The 15,531-nt window shown below is 43.3% G+C and overlaps 1 protein-coding gene across 2 annotated transcripts in view; it reads right to left on the bottom strand.

The window, feature by feature from the left end:
• The window catches only part of WIPF2 (WAS/WASL interacting protein family member 2), a 40,450-nt gene extending 29,021 nt beyond the window's left edge, over positions 1 to 11,429 (bottom strand). Inside the window, exons 1-2 of one of the 2 annotated variants that reach the window (XM_061143959.1) lie at positions 11,248 to 11,429; positions 2,233 to 2,356 (exon numbers count right to left, since the gene is read on the bottom strand). The gene's annotated coding sequence lies outside the window, so the exon portion shown is untranslated. The remainder of the gene's footprint in view (positions 1 to 2,232; positions 2,357 to 11,247) is intronic. The other variant, XM_061143958.1, reaches the window with a different exon arrangement.
• Positions 11,430 to 15,531: the final 4,102 nt, after the last annotated feature.

Raw genomic sequence — 15,531 nt, 5'->3', positions numbered from 1 at the left:
AAAAAAGAAAGAAAATGGGAAATAAGACAACAACATAAAGAGAGGTATCAACAAAATTTTGGAAGCTGGACAGCAGATGCACTAGTGATAAATAACTTCAAAGAAAGGAAAAAACCAAATGCCTAGAAGCAAGCAGATTTCTACCACAGAATCTCAGAAAAGGCTCAGAAACTGGAGGCATCCAGTACCTCTGCAGAAAGGGGTGTAGGAGGGGCTAAAAGGGAATTGGTTGAAAGTCTGTGTAACGTACCTGTGGCTAATTCATGCTGATGTGTGGCAGAGGCCAACAAAATATTGTAGAGCAACTGTCCTCCAATTAAAATAAAAAGAAAAACAAAACAAGGACAAAAAGTTTGTGTAAGAAGTAAGATTCTTCTATCCCCTGTGTCCCCGCCCCTACACTGCCTGGTAAAAGATGAGAGAAGCTGAGCCAGAGGGCCTCTGAACCAAGGGACCAGTGATAGCTAAGGGCAGCTGTACCGAACTGAGAACAAACGGGGATGAAGCGAGTCTAAGTGTACTCAATAATGAGACCTCTCCCCACCCCAGCTCTCTTCTCCCACTCGGCTCCAAAAACACCTGCTGCTGGGCTGACACTCTCCAGGCAGAAAACCGTAGCAGTTCTCTCTGAGGAAAGTGACCAGGGCCAATTCACCCTAAAATGGTGCCCGCCACTTGATGAGCCAGGGATCCGCACTCAGCTTTTTAGTGCCTCATCCCTAAAAATGAACAGATAGCCAAGAATTATTAGACATTTCAAGAAAGCCTCTCACGTGAAAGACAGGAAGCAAAGTAAATAAGCAAAACAATTCCTGACAACATGCAAAAATATTTATACATAAAATTCTGAGACATGTATACCTATGGCTGACTCATGCTGATGTTTGGCAGAGAGCAACACAATATTGTAAAGCAATTATCCTCCAATTAAATTTTTTAAAATTTGGAGAAAATTTCTTGGAAACTAAAAAAAATTGATAGTAAATATTTAAAATACAAGAGCTGGAAGAAAAAACTAAGGCTGTCTGAAAATTGAATCAGGGGGAAAAAATTCACAAGGGAAAAAAAATTGAGGGCTAGTCTAGGAGTTTCACCATCTAGATAACAGGGGTTCCGAGAAGTAGGGAGGAGAGAAATAATTATCAGAGAGAGAATACATTATAAGAGATGATAATACAAGAAAACTTGACAGATGGAAAGGGTAAAAGTGTTAAGTCGCTCAGTCAGGTCTGACTCTTTGCGAACCTATAGCCTATAGCCTGCCAGGCTCCTCTGTACATGGAATTCTCTAGGCAAGAATGCTGGAGTGGGTTGCCATTCCCTTCTCCAGAGGATCTTCCCGACTCCAGGGATCGAACCCAGACTTCCCACACTGCAGGCAGATTCTTTACCATCTGAGCCACCAGGGAAGTAGATGGAAATAAGCTGCAGACTGAAATGGCCCACTGAATCTCAAGCATGATGAATTTTTTTTCCCCTGGCCACACTGTACAGCTTGTGGGATCTTAGTTCCCCAAGCAGGGATCAAAGCTGGGCCCCCACTAGCAGAAACATGGAGTCCTAACCACTGGACCACCAGGGAACTCCCAAGCACGATGAATTCTAATATCCACCCCAAGGCACATCACTGCATTTCAGAATACCAAGGATAAGGACAAGACCCTAAATAGGACTAGCCTGGTGGTCCAGTGGTTAAGAATCCACCCTCCAATGCAGGAGGCAGGTAAAGACAAGACCCTAAAATCTTTCAGAGAAAAAAACAGATCCTATACAAAGAATCTAGAATTGAATAGCATCAAACTTCATACTATTATTATCGCAAGTTAGAAAATCACAAAGCAAGGTTTAAAATTTTAAAATTTCCAAAGAAATATGACCCCCAACAAAGTATTTTATATCTAGTCAAACTATCAACCAGCATGAAGGTAGAAAAGAGATGATTCAGACAGGCAAGCCCTCAAAAACTGCACCCATCCTATAGATCTTTTTCATAAAGTCTCTTCAACTCCACTAACGTGTTTAAATGTGCTGAGAAGAGATACTTCCATCCGAGGTTAGGGATGAATTAACGACTGATACTTCGTAAATCAAGCAAGAAAAAGGAAATAAGACAGGGAAAAAAGACTAATATAATACTTAAGGAAAAATATATATATAAAGAAGGAAATATAATCATAGTACACAGTCATTATATTGGATGCTACTTTTTTCTCTTCTTTTGATAACACTCACCTCTACTCCCTTCTGGACTCACAGGAGAGAAGGGAGGCTGGAGGTCTGGGAACTACTTTTCCTAGAATCCCCTGTCACTGGGTTGTGGTTTAAAGTCCACCAACACATAGCATTCACTCAAGATCTAGAAGATAGAAGGAAGGTGGATGCCATTATTGATCCTCCAGGAACAATGAGCAGGTGCTCAGACAGATGACAGACATGTGGTTTGCAGCAGTTTTCAATATTCTGTAAATTGGCTGCTTTGGTGTTTAAGGCAGTCAGGATTATTAATGACTGCAGTTTCTTTCAAGCCCTGCAAGTGGCTTCCCCTGACCTATGCTCCCCTGGCCTTTCAATGATTTGATAATCTGTGAAATACCAAGAATGGTTGGTTTTTCTACTTGAATCCTGATATATGATACCAAAACATATAGAATATTGATTTAATCAAGATCGTGATATATATATATAAGGCAGAGAGCAGGAAGGGTTGTGCATGAATAGCAGCATAAGAATGCAAAACTCAAGTGTCCACAGTAAAAACTCAATAGATAATATCTAAGAGTGGAAAAATCAAGACGCAACAGTGTAAGAATACTATGTAGAAACATGAATATACATCAGAAAAAATACTAAAAGTATTATTAAATTATTAAAAATATTAAAAGCATTCAGAGAAGAAGTGAGGAGAAATGGAGCAGCTCTTTAAGTACTGTAAGACTTACAGTACTATTTGACTCTTTACATATTCTGACTATTTTAATTTTAACTACTAAAACCAAAAAATCTAACACTGTACAACAAAACCAAGCTTCAGAATATCAAAATTTCCCAAGAAAGGTCAACACTGGATCTGCTACCAATGCAGTTAAAGAAAGTAGAAAATCCCAAACAAACCAAAATAACTCATGTCTCAGGCTCAACTGCAATGAAGCAGGCTGCCTAATGTGACCTGAATCTCTGCCACAGCCTGGGTGTAACCAAACAAGGTTCACCACCCAGCGCTCACACCATCACAAGTCAAATACGTGAGGAACTTTCAGGCCACTATGAGAACTCATAAGCAAAGTTTAATTGCAAAAGTAAGCACAAAAATAGAGGGATAAATCTTAAAACCAATTACTTAGTCCCCTTTTCAGGGCTTGTTCCCAATTTAATGCAACTAACTGAGAAACAAAAATAACCAACATCTGCTGCCAAAATATCTTTACAAGTTCTAAGAAACTGTTAATGAAATTAAAAGATTTATCAGGTAGGCTGAAATCTAGTCACTGATGACAAAAACCAGCTCTTCTCACTCGAGGCTGGCCATCTCATAGGACTAGCACTTGGCTTCTATGTGCGTTCCATCATTTGCACAGCAGAAATATTAAAGTAGAAAACATATACAGAGAACAGTCAGAGGAAGAAAATCAGTGATGACAGTCTCCATTAAGAAAACGCCTGAAAGAAAATTTAAGCAGCTGCTCCATAAAACGTTGATCCAGACTTCACATGGAGAGAAGTGTCATGCCTCATTTCAAAGATAATATATTAAGTCCCAACTCACCACAGAAGGTCTATTAACAAAGCTGTGACTTTCACTGCAGAAGAGTTTCTTCTCTCACACTAATACCCTTAAGCCATCAGATACACAGATGCTCCTTGCTGAAATGCTAGAAAAATCTGCACATTCTCATTCTGAGATCACTAGTGATGGTCTGCGAAATCAGGAGTCTACTTTGAGCTATGAAAACAGGGCAAGCTGATCCAATTACACAAGTAAGTACTAAATCAAAACAGGACCATCTGGGCTTTGAGGAAGAGTACTGTGATTCCTGAACAAAAGTCAATATAAAATATACTGCAAATACTGCAGATAAAAAATGGTTTCATATATTCAGAGTTATAATGGCCCTGAGCTACTGATCCATTGTGCATGTCCAGTAAGATGTATGCACCATGTTAAGACATACGGCCTAGATGACAAATTATTTTCAGTAGTTCACAAGAAGAACATCTGTGTTCTCTCTCCAGCGCATGAGGCTTACCAAAAAAACAGTCAATAATCCCCAGAGGTGAAGAGGTTTTTTGTTTCTTAAATAAGCAGGTCTGGCAAACTAACAAGCCCATCATCCCCCATGATCTAAGAACAGCTCCCCAACAATCTCCAAACCAGTTCTCAAGAGCCCCACATTTCAAGTTCTAATCCAGCCACAAGAGTTTAATGAGCAGGATCTAAAAGAAATCAAGACTAAAAAGAACAGGCTTTATCCAGGAAATTTTTTGGAAAACATGTTCCACTGTACCAATATCTTTATGATATTGATGGTTTCAGAATCAAAAACAGTAAACTACTCCCAGGGGAAAGAACTGACAGAAAAAAGTCTCTACTGGAAAGGCTGAGTTCAAAATGAACTATGCCATTTACCTGTATTTTTTAAGAACTCACACTCTCTGAAGTCTTGCCCCATCTCTGCTTCTCACTCCCTAAGGTCCAGACACACCGGGACTCCCTTCAGCTTCCACATGGCCACGTTCTTTCCCTCCTCAGGACCTTCAGCTTTGCCATTTCCTCCCCTCATCCTTCAGGTTTCAGCCTTAGAAGTCAATTCCTCAGGGACCTTCCCTGACCACCCGCCTTCTCAATGAACTAGGGTCAGATTTCCCATTTGCAATCTCCACTGTACTGTTGGCAAACAGTAATTAATTACCCGTTTAATGGGTGTTTTCCCCACTAGACCATAACCGCATGAGTGCAAAGGCTGAATCAGTTTTGTTTTCACTGTTGCATCACCAGTACCTACCATAGTGCTTGGCACACAGTAGGAACTCAACAACTGTCAAGGAAATGAACAACAGGGCCCCCAAAAAAGCAGCCTCAGCAATTCTAATTTACCCTACAGATATGGTCACACATGCAAAAGGCCAAACATATATAGTTTTTCTCTGGAGCATAGTTTGTAACAGCAAGACTGGAAACATTACATATCTACCAGTACAGGGCAGGAGCTACTCTCTTTACTGCTCATATAGAATGACTGATTGCCAAAATAAGTTTTTTAAAAACTGTAGATAGAATTAGTGTGTGACACTCATTTTAAAAAATGCAAGACACATATATATTTACTTTGCACACATTATCTCTGGAAAGGATGTCAAGAGGACTTACCTGGTAGTCCAGTGGGTTAAGAATCTGCCTGCGAATGCAAGGGATATGGGTTCCATCCCTGGTCTGGGAAGATCCCACATGCCTCTGGACAACTAAGTTCATGCGCCACAACTACTGAAGCCTGAGCATCCTAGAGGCCATTCTCCCCAATTAAAGAAACCACTGTAACATGAATCCCAAGCACGGCAACTAAGAAAAAGCCCACACGCAGCAACAAAGACCCAGCATGGCCAAAAATAAATAAATAAGATTAAAAAAAGAAAAAAAGGATCTCAAGAAATTGATAATATTAGCTGACTGTGGGAAGACAAACCAGAACGAAGAGTAGACAAGGGCAGAGGGTAGACTGCTCAATGCATACCATTTTTTTTTACCCTTTCAAATTCTGGGCCACGTGAATATATTATCTATTTAAGAAAATAATACTTCTATTGTTATTTTCTTAAAAGTCCTGTCCTTGTAAGATAGTGACAGCAAAGAGTTTAAATTAATCTCAAAAAGGAAAAAAAAAAAATTAATCTCATACCTGGATCTTTAATGACAAACACCCTGCCTACATCTGAGCACTGGGAAGGCAGAAGTGGAAAGAAAGAAAACTCACTCTCCACACGTCTCAGACAGCATGTCCCATAATACACTGTACCCCTTTAGAAAATTCCTTTTTTAAAAAAAACCAAATGTTCCAATATGGACATATGGAGACTGTTTCACAGTCAGAGGGTTTATTGGGAGGGGAAAAGAAAGAGACTTACTTGATTCAGGTTTTCTATGAGCACAGAGAGCAGGCTGATGAATTTGTATAGAAATATTATTACAAATACCAACTAAAAACAAATTGCTTTCACTCAGGGGCCTCAGTCTAAATGGAGCTTAATATAAATCCATGAAGTTTAAGAAGCTAAAACATTTTTGAAAACCAATTATTAAATGGGGAGGAGGACATCCCTGGTGGTACAGTGGACAGGAAGCCGCCTACCAATGCAGGGGACAAGGATTAACTCCGTGGTCTGGGAAGACTCCACATGCTGCAGAACAAGCCCTCGCACCACAACTAGAGAGCCTGTGCTCCAGAACCCCCGAGGAGCCGCAACTACTGGGCCCACGCTCTAGAGCCTGTGCTCCACAAGAGAAGCCACTGCAACGAAAAGCCTGTGCACCGCCACAAAGAGCAGCCCCCGCTTGTGGCAAGTCGAGAACGCCCGCGCGCGGCAACAAACACCCAGCACAGACCACCCCCCTCAACTTTTTTTAATGGGAAGGAACTCTACATGTGTTCCCTGTTTATACAGATATGCCACACTTCAAGACACTCTTCAGGAAAGAAAGACCTGAGACTTGATTAAATACAACTCCAATAATCATATTTGTTACCACAATCAAAGCCCTGGACCAGGGTCAAAACCTCTGCATCTGAACCTGCATATCAGGAACAGAATCCTCTGGGCTAATGAAGGAGAAGAAAGGTGAATCCAGGGCCGCCAAGATTTGTTTTGAGGTTCTCTCCAATGTTACAGGGCCACTGTCATATACTGCGAGAAATGATCTTCATAATCCATCCCAAGACCTAATGGAGACACAGTTATCTTCAAATAATCATCTCCTGGAAAACAAAAGTGTACCCACTAGGCAGAACACACTGAAAAAAAGCGTTTACTAAGTAGAATTAAGTATTTAGGATGGTCATACTAAATTATTACAACTTTGCCAAGCTTAAATGGCAAGTGAGAAGCCAATTCCTGGCTTCCCTATCTGAGGACCTATTTGCCTCCACAGGCATCAGCCAAAATCTTAAGACAGCTAAGACTGACACAGATATTAGCAAATGCCTTCTTTCCCTACCAACATTGCTTTTCTCCATAAAGCTCTATCCAGTATCTTTAAATACCCTTTGATAATACCACCAAAAAGTGCTCCTGAGTTTAATCTGTGGCTCCCTAGGCTCAAAGGCTTGGGAATGAGAGTGAGGTGAAAAAAAGTCGGAAACACTCTCTTCCCCTCAACGCCTTGGACTTTGAAAGCTAGGCAAAGGCAATGATTCTGCATTTAATCACCAGATGAATAAGAAACAGATTTGAATTTAGAAGGAACATAAAGGAGTGTAAGAACATTCAGTAAAGAGTACCGCCTCCATTTCCTTGCAGAGAGGCTCTCAGGATCTGCCAATGAACCTCACTTTGACATGGAACACCCCATCTACTCTAATCCAGGCCACATCCCCCAAGAGACAGTCAACCGGAACTCTGCCAACTTCTGCGCGGGAGCTGTGTGCAGAACAGTAGCAACAAGAGCCTACTTTGAGAAGGAGATCAACAATCACACTCAGGAAGAAAAGAAGTTATTTGGCACCGGGAAACATGTTGCCAAAATGTTAGCCACAGCTTCAAGGTCCTGGTTTGTGTTTCTGCAACTATTCTCTGCTTTGACAGAGTCCATTCTCTGACCCAGGAAACCCAGCTCAGCTTCTGTCACCCTCCCCATCTGAAGCAGTCAAGAATTCTTTCAATTTGGTGGTATCAAACTGTGACACAGACAAGACGTCCGCCAGAGACTAAAAAGGAGGGGGGAAATGTGCAATTTGCTGTTTTCCACTTGGGACTGGCTCCAGCAGAGCAACAGAAACACATGGCAGAATAGGAAAAACGGAAAACCATTATGTGAAAGAAGCAGGCTACACTAAGTCTGCCCAGAGCCTCCAAAACTTATTTCCAAACCTTCTTAAAAACAAACCAAAAAGACACTGTAGGTTGAAATGACAGCAAAATATAAGCAAGTTTTTACCCTCAAATAAGTGTACAGATAGGTTATATCCTGATAAGCCCATCACAAACTGAAAATACCATTAAGTAGAAAATACATTTAATACACCTAACCTACAGGACATCATAGCTTAGCCTAGCCTACTTTAAATATGCTTAGAACACTTACATTAGCCTACAGTTGGGCAAAATCGTCTAACGCAAAGCTTATTTTAAAATAAAAGTACTGCCAATAGCCCTGGTTTTCCCAGTAGTCACGTATGGATGTGAGAGTTAAGGACTATAAAGAAAGCTGAGCACCGAAGAACTGATGCTTTTGAATTGTGGTGCTGGAGAAGATTCTTGAGAGTCCCTTGGACTGCAAGGAGATCAAACCAGTCAATCCTAAAGGAAATCAATTCTGAATATTCATTGGAAGGAGTGATGATGAAGCTCCAATACTCTGGCTGCCTGATGGGAAGAAGTGACTCATTAGAAAAGCCCCTGATGCTGAGATTGAGGGCAGGAGGAGAAGGGGACAACAGAGATGGTTAGAAGGCATCACTGACTGGATGGACATGAGTGTGAGCAAGCTCCGGGAGTTGGTGATGGACAGGGAAGCCTGGTGTGCTGCAGTCCATGGGGTCGCAAAGAGCTGGACACTACTGACCAACTGAACTGAACTGACTGAATAGCTCATGTCATTTACTGAATACTGTACTAAAAATGAAAAACAGAACAGTTGTATGGGCACAGGATGGTTTTAAGTGTATACCGGCTGACTGCGAGCTGCGGCTGTCTGTCTCTGCCCAGCATCGTAAGAGAGCCAAGTATCGATAGCTCAGGAAAAGATCAAAATTAAACATTCAAAGTACAGCTTCTACTGAATGCATATCGCTTACACACCACTTTGAAGTTGAAAACTCTAAGTCAAACCATGGTTAGTCGGGGACCATCCATATGTACTTCATACCTGCAGTTCTTCCTGGGGTCGGGTTGCTGAAACAACCTGAACCAGCAGCCTGTGACTTTCAGAATTAATTCAGAGCAAAAGGAACACAGATTCAAGTTCACCAGGTTACTCTCCAATCCACCGTGCAATGCAGGAAACACGGGTTCAATCCCTGGTCCGGGAAGATTTCACATGCCACGGGGCAACTAAGACCCTGCGCCAAACTAAGCCGAAGAGCTGAAACTATTGGAGCCCACATGACCTAGAGGCCACCAAAAGAGGAGCCTCCAGAATGAGAAGCCCTCGCTCCGCAACTAGAAAGCAGCCTCTGCTCGCAGCACCTACAGAAAGCCCATGTGCAGCCAAAAATAAAATAATACATAATTTTTTAATAAAAAGATTCTATCAAAGAGCCTAAGAAGAAAGAACATCCACCAAAAGGAATAGAACTCATCTCTTCCCTTCTTAAAAGCCATCAGTAAAACCTGAAAACCCCACAGTTCTCAATACCTTCCACTTTCCCCTGCATTTCATCTCTGTGCTGACATCACCTAATCAGTACCAACTAAGATAAACACTACTCTGATACCAAGTGTGAAGCAGAGTTAGAAACTGCCCCCTCTTAAGCAAATCCACGTCAGACTTCAGAAATGCCAAGACTTTCAGGAACACGTCTAAGCTAAACAAGTTCGCCTATGCACCAAGTGTTTATAGAGTATTACACCCAAAGGAAAACCTAGAACAAGTCAAGACGTTAAAGGATTAAGAATAAAGAAGCCAAAATTGTCCATGAGCACACTGGTCCCCAACAGCTGGCTAAAAGGACTGAAGTGACTGAACCAAAGCAAAAGGCTCAATTACCTAAAACTATTTTTTAGTGAATTCTCAAAGAGTTCATGAAGCAAGTGTTTGTCAAGAGTAAAATACTCTGGTAGCTAGAAAATAAAATACTGCATTCTCCCACATTCTCCATCAGTTCTCTCCATCAACCAACCTCTTTCATTTCCAATTCTAACTTCCCCATCTTCGTCTTGACCACAGCCAATACAACAGTGTAACACAATATGAAATTTCTGGCTACTAAAAGTTGACCTTAAGAAATGTTTAAAAATTGGACATGTATCAAATCCAAACCAACTCTTCCCAGGCACAAGGCACAAAAAAATGGACAAGATTGAGAAGAAGAAACTGGGAAGGAACTGGGAACGATATTTATCTTCTAAATATCAGTATCTCAGTCATTTTCAGGAATTACTTCTTTGCAACCACTTTAAAGATCCCATTTGCTTAAGACAATCTTTTAGAGGCAGAGAGGGATCAAACCAACATCCCCAATGGGGGTAAAAAAAAGAGACAAAAAATGACCTGCCTCAAAGTTACTTAGTAAATCCACAGGAGAGCTAGAATCGTCCTTATTCCCTGAGGTTCTCTTCTGAGTTGTAGAAGGAAAAAAAGTCACCTAAAACATGCAGTAAGTCATTTAGAAACAAACACAGGGCAAAGATAACAGCGTGAAAAGGAAGGATCCTAGGGAGGTGGGGGATGCCAGAATTAAGACTTCACATCATTCCAACCTGAACCCTCAACTGCAGATCGCGCTCCCTTGCGAACCTCAACATGTAGCAATTCAACCTTAAACTCGATTGATTCCTTCCCAACTAACGTTCTCAGATTCCCTCTAATATAAGCAATTTCCTCAGTTACCCCATAACCATTGGTTTTCACTCATCAATCCCCAAATATCACAGCGGCCTCCTCATCCGGAGCATCCTGTTAATTACCTGTTCCCAACAGGTCCTCCCTCCCCATCTCCCTTTTTGCGCACGGTTACCTCGTTCCTCACCCCAGTCGCCGTCTTACTCACCTCACCCAACCCTTCAGGATCCCTTATTTCCTGTCTCTCAACAGCCTTCCTTCGCATCTCACAGTTAGCGCTCGCCCCACACCAATTCCCGACCACTCCTCCCTACTTAGATTCCCCACGCCCCCTCTTCTCCAGGTTCTTTACTCAGCCTCCAATCCCCCTCCCCTTAGGTCCCGCCCCCAGGACCCCTCTCTCCCACAGGCCCCTCCTCCAAAGTCCCCTCTCCCCTACAGCCCCGCCCCAGTCCCCCCTCCCCCGGCTCGCCGGCCCATTCAGATCCGCAGGTCATTTCAACGACGGACCCACCCTCCCTGGACCCACTCTTCCCGACCTGGCCGCAGCGGCTCCGGGAGCGACTCCTCCGCCACCTCGGCTCTGGCTCCGTCCCGTCCTGCTTGCCCCGCGGCAAGCTCCCCTTCTCGCCGCCGCCGCCCCTTTTGCCAACCCGGAAATGGATCTGCTCCCACCGTCCCCAGCGTCCGCGAACAAAATGGAGGAGGGGGAGAAAGGAGGAGGGAGCAGAGGGCGAAGAGACACTACACGCATGCGCATCTGGAAAGCCCGCCCCTTGCCGGCGCACGTAAAGGCGGAAGCGCTCGGTGGCCGCCATCTTGGGAAGGTCGCAAGAATGTTGCTTAGCGCTGAAAAGCAGGGTTTGCAACTTTGGTTGCAATTAGAATCACCTGGGAAGAGTTGACTAAATTAGTGATACCTGAATTCCACACCCAGAGATCTTGATTTAATTGATCTTGTGTGTAGCTAGGCATCGGAACTTTTAAAACTGCGCAGTGATTCTAACATGTTGCTAAGTGAAGACTCACTGAGCTGAAGAGAGTTTCGAATAATATCTTTTTCATCTTTTTTCCGCGTGCTCACGCGCACACACACACCATAAATGTCCTTTCCTAATTTCGAGTTAACGAAGAACCCGCCCCAGTCAACCTTGCAAGGGCTCAGTAATCAAGCTCCGGTTGTCATGGCAACGGCGAGGCAGGCCCTGCTAACTAGTCACCCGTTAACGTCATCTTAGCTGCCTAACCCGAACACCTGTGAACATTCGTCTTCACTTTCCCGGACCTGGGCTTCCCAGTTTCCATGGCTGGGGGTTGGTGCTGCAGACTTCCTGCTCTTGGGGTCGGGGGTGGGGGGGGGGGGGTGGGCAAGGAATCCTGTGCCCTCCCTGGCGGGCCTGCTGTTAGTTCTGTCCCAGCTAACTAAGGATTTCTCCCTAGTCCACCCACAAAAATGCTTTTCCACTGCAGTCAAACTCATTGCCTCAAAGTGTTCTTTGGGTCTCTCCATCACCTTTATTTACGCTGAATGTGAAGTAAGAATTGGGACCTAATTCTCATTTCTTACCGCGTGCCCTTGGCCTCAACTATGCTATCTGTAAAATGGGTCTAATAGTGCCTGTGGAAGCCCCTAGAGAAGCAAATGGCAACACATTCCAGTATTCTTGCCTGGAGAATCCCATGGACACAGGAGCCCGGCAGGCTGCTGTCCATGGGTCGCAAGAATTGGACACAACTTAGCAACTAAACCACCAACAACTGTTTCCTAGGGTTGTTGGAAATCTCAAATGGGATGAATGGGAAAGCATGTGATAAACCATAGGTTGTTATTATTTTTGTTTTCCTTCTGTTCTGCCATGAGTAGTGCTGGGCACCACCCACTAGTCAAGTAAATGTCACGACATTCATTGAGTACCTGATGTGGGCCAGGCACTGGGCTAGGCATCAGAAGATGGCTACAGAGGTGACTAAGACAGAGCCTCTGCCCTCAGGGGACTCACTGGATGGTACACAGACTGGCATGTAAACAGCTGGCTGAGATACAAGTGGGCATATGATTAGTGCCATGGGGACAAATGGGCAGAGGGACCTCAGACAAGGGAGTGATTACTCCCTGCTCGAGAATGGGAGCAGGTTTCATAAACGGTTTTGAATTCAGCCTTGAAGGAGGAGCAGAGTTTTATTACTAATCAGAGAAGACAGGGAACACATTCCAGGCAGAGGGATCAGTGGGTCCAAAGATAAAGATTACATAAGGTTGGTAATCCTGTATGCCTGAAGGTGGGGTGATGGGGCAAGACACGCGGTAGACTGAAACTCCCAGCTCTTCAACCTCATCTCTACTCTGTCCCCTCCTCGCTCACTATACACTGTGCAGACCGGCTTTCTAGTGCAATGCACCAAGTGCTTCCCCAAGGCCTCTGTGTTCATCTGTGCTCTGTCTTTTCTGCGTTTTCATGCTTTGCCCAAATACCACAGCTAATGTAAGCCCCCCATTCTCTATTACATCACTCCATGATAACAGCAGCCACTGGGGTGCAATGCAGGAACATCTCAACTAGGCTTGAAGAAATAGGTGTAGGCTGCATAGAGAAAGTAATCTTTACCTAAGTAATGCCTGATGGGTAAGTAGGAATTGGCCAGGCTCAGACAGAAGGGAACAGCATTCAGCGCACAGGAAAAATATATACAAAACAAGAAGCACAGCCCATTCCAAAAACTGAAAGCATTTCCAGGTAGTTAGAGCTAGAACTTATAGGAGAGGCAAGGAGTTTGATCCAAGAAGTAGTCATAACATCTGAATTTATCAATACTTGCTATGTGCCAGGCACTGTCAATTATAACATCACATGTCGTAACTCATTTATCCTCAGGATTACTTTCTGAGGTAGGTATTATTATCTCCATTTCACAGATAAAGAAACTGAGACACAGGAAAGTTAACCGTCTTGCCTGAAGACACATACCTATAAAGTAGTAGAAGTATCTCCAGAGTCTCTGCCTACCCAATGACCCCACACACTCCCAGATCCCAGTGTCCCTTTATTATAACAAATATAATTCAACTTTACTATCCCCAAGTGAAATTAACAGACAGTTTAACCTATCTGATTTTAAAAAAACAAAACATGATTTCAAAAAATAAATCAGGGCTTCCCAGGTGGTTCAGTGATTAAGAATCTGTCTGCCAGTGCAGGGCACATGGGTCTACATGCCATTGGGCAACTAACTCTGTGCACCACAACTACTGCACCCGCATTCTAGAGCCTGAGAGCTGCAATTACTGAATCCAGGAGCCGCAACTACAGAAGCTCGCATGCCTAGAGCCTATGCTCACAAGAAAAGTCACTGCAATGAAAAGCCCAAATGCTGCAATGAACACCCAGCACAGACCAAAAATAAAATAAATAAATCTTTTTAAAAAATCAATCTAAAGCCCTGACTATAAAAAAGAAATAAGAGGAAGACATTTCGGTATATCAACACTCAGGTATCACTACCCTGGAAGATGCATAGTGAAGTAGTTAGATGCTTGCACTCATATCTAGGATCACTGAGAATGTGACAGCAACAAATGTGGATTGACCTAAGGGTGTTGTGTTGGGCAGTGCTGTCATTTATGATGTGATTTTCCCAAATAGTGAACAACTCTTGTTAAAGGTCTGAACAACACAGAAAAACAGAGTAGTTATATTCTTTTATGTTTACTTATTTAAGCTTCGACAGGTCTCAGATGTGGCACGTGGTATCTTCGATTTTCATTGCAGCGTGTAAGATTTCTTAGTTGCGGTATGTGGAATCTAGTTCCCTGACCAGGGATCAAACCCAGGTCCCCTGCATTGGGAGCACCAAGTCTTAGCCACTGGATCACCAGGGAAGTCCCCAGAGTGGTTGTATTCTTAGAAAAGGCAGATCATATTAAATATGTACAGGAATATTTTAAATGTGTATATTCCTGTGCTGACAATGCACACGTGCTCAGTCACTTCAGTCCTGTCCGACTCTTTGAGACCCCATGGACTGTAGCCCGCCAGGCTCCACTGTCTGTGGGATTTCCCAGGCAAGAATACTTAAGTGGGTTGCCATTTCCTCCTCTGGGGGAGCTTCCCCACCCAGGAATTGAACTCAAGTCTCCTTCAGCTTCTGCATTGGTGCATTGGCAGGCCGACTCTTTACCACTGAGCCACCTGGGAAGTCCTGTTCTGACAATAGGACAGACTGAATACCTTGGAGATCTTCTCCCTAAAAACAACTAACAATCCTAGATAAAATGTTTTTTAACTCTTAAATGCTTTGATGAAAAAATGAGGAATGTGGGGAGCAAACTAAGTGAAAGCAGCAGACATAAACAGAGGTAAGAGGAACAGGTTCTTGCTCAGAGGACACTTGCCTAACTACATGAGTTTGAGCTTTTGTCAGTGTCTTGTGGGGAAAGAGCATCCCAGCAGGGATTTTTTTTTTCCCCAATTATTTTTATTAGTTGGAGGCTAATTACTTTACAATATTGTAGTGGTTTTTGCCATACATTGACATGGATCAGCCATGGATTTACATGTGTTCCCCATCCTGAAGCCCCCTCCCACCTCCCTCCCCATCCCATCCCTCTGGGTCATCCCAGTGCACCAGCCCCGAGCACTTGTCTCATGCCTCCAACCTGGACTGGTGATCTGTTTCACACTTGATAATATACGTGTTTCAATGCTGTTCTCTCAGATCATCCCACCCTTGCCTTCTCCCACAGAGTCCAAAAGTCTGTTCTATACATCTGTATCTCTTTATCTGTCTTGCATATAGGGTTATCGTTACCATCTTTCTAAATTCCA

Source organism: Dama dama, chromosome 5 (assembly GCF_033118175.1).
Source record: "Dama dama isolate Ldn47 chromosome 5, ASM3311817v1, whole genome shotgun sequence".
Lineage (NCBI taxonomy): Eukaryota > Metazoa > Chordata > Mammalia > Artiodactyla > Cervidae > Dama > Dama dama.
Note: the sequence above shows the minus strand (reverse complement) of the source record. Positions and strands in the feature narration are given on the sequence as shown.